Genomic DNA, 2,108 nt, shown 5'->3' with positions numbered 1-2,108 from the left:
GTGTCTGGCAAGCCATTCGTCGCGGACTCTATGCTTAAAAGCTGCCAAGGCTTCGGCGTTCGGACAGTCGACTATTTGGTTCCTTTTAGTAAGAAACCTGTTCCAAAGCTTTCAGGCTGACTCTCCGGGCTGTTGGGTTATATGACTCAAATCGTCCGCGTCGGGAGGTCGGACATAAGTCCCTTGAAAATTTGCCCGAAAAGCGTCTGCGAGCTCTTCCTAGCTTCCAATGGAGCTTTCGGGGAGGCTTTTAAGCCAGGGCCGAGCTGGCCCTTTGAGTTTGAGGGGTAAATACTTAATGGCGTGGAGATCATCTCCTCGAGCCATATGGATATGGAGGATATGGTCCTCAATCCAGACCCCTGGGTCTATTGTTCCGTCGTATGCCTCTATGTTTACGGGTTTGAATCCCTCTGGAAATTCATGGTCCAGCACCTCGTCAGTGAAACATAGGGGGTGTGCGGCACCCCTGTATCTGGGTGCACCGTGTTGTTCGAATGTTTGTTGTGTTGCATCGTATGCTGGAGCGCGCTTGCGTGGTCCATAGATGGATCTGGTTGCGCCGTCCTTTTGATGCGAGCCCTTGTGTGGATCGCGTATTGGCTTACGTGCGGTGTTGTTTGCCTCTCTATGTTGGCCGTGAGGTCGTCTATCTAGCCAGATGGCCGTTTTAATTTTTGGTTGCGGGGGATCTAAGGCCTCCTCCTCGAATTCGGGTAGCAACTTCCGCTTCGGGTAGCTCTTGGTGGGGTGATTACCGCCGTACTTCGCTGCTGTGTTGAGCACTTTACTCCATCTAATTCTGAGTGTGTCTTGCGCAGCCTTGAGCCTTTGCTTCTGCTTTTTTAGACTTCTCGTGGTGGCAACGAGCCTTTGTTGGGCATTCTATTGCTCCGGGTGTCTGTCCGGTGTGATGTCATCCGGACTATTATCTTTGACAGAGTTGGGTTGTTCGGTTTGATTCTCCGTGTTGCCATGGTCTGGCGATGGTTCACCCTGCTCTAACGCTGGGTCTATATGATCGTTGTTTCTGCCGAGGCAGGATTTGGAGTGGCGCTTACGTCGCCGCTTTGACTGCTTATCGAGGGGACAACCCTTCGTTGCATCCTTCCGTTCCTCGTCGTCGTCGTCTTCTTTTGGTGTGTCCACCATGTATACGTCATGTGATGAAGTGGGCGTCCAGTGCCCTGTGGGCAGTGGTTCCTATTCGTCTCCTGCATCATCGTCCATACCGTGGATGTCTTTGGAGTCGGAGTCGAGCATGTCGGTTAAGTCATTGACAGTGGCTACTAAGTGGGTGGTGGGTGGGTGACGAATTTCTTCGTCATCCGCATCCCAATCCTGCCGGACATATTTTGGCCAGGACTCTCCTGATAAGGAGAGAGACTTTAATGAATTCATTATGTCGCCGAAGGGCGAGTGCTGAAAGATATCCGCGGAGCTCCATGATTGGCGCCCAACCGGATTCGATAGGAACGGGCGCAGGCGGTTCGGAGTCCGTGGCCGGAGAAGTATCCGGCAGTTTAGCAACACGGCTATCGTGAAGGGTAAGATCGATATTCGGCTCGATCGCCGTTGGGGATGCAGCCTATGTGGCGGGTTCTATCCACCCGTCCATGGGAGGCGCAACTGGCTTCGAATTAAGGGTCGAAGCGGCTGCCGGTGTGATTTCTTGAACACTGTCCGATGGCAGAGCTAAATCGTACCCATCGTGACCGCGTGACGCACAAGGCAGGGGCTCGAATCCGTCGAAGATCAAGTCTCCGCGGATATCGGCCGTGTATTTTATGCTTCCAAACCTCACCTAGTGGCCAGGGGCGTAACTTTCGATCTGCTCTAGATGGCCAAGCGAGTTGGCCCGCAGTGCAAAGCCGCCGAACACAAAGATCTGTCCGGGGAGAAAAGTCTCACCCTGGACTGCATCGCTATCGATGATAGTAGCAGCCATCAAGCCTAATGGCGATGACACAAAGGAACTCTCAATGAAAGCACCAATGTCGGTGTCAAAACCGGCGGATCTCGGTTAGGGGGTCCCGAACTGTGCGTCTAAGGCGGATGGTAACAGGAGGCAGGGAACACGATGTTTTACCCAGGTTCGGGCCCTCTTG

The sequence above is a fragment of the Triticum urartu genome, chromosome 2A (genome assembly GCF_056163025.1).
Source record: "Triticum urartu cultivar PI428250 chromosome 2A, HENAU_Tu73, whole genome shotgun sequence".
In the NCBI taxonomy this organism is placed as follows: domain Eukaryota; kingdom Viridiplantae; phylum Streptophyta; class Magnoliopsida; order Poales; family Poaceae; genus Triticum; species Triticum urartu.
This window is presented reverse-complemented; position numbering follows the sequence as displayed.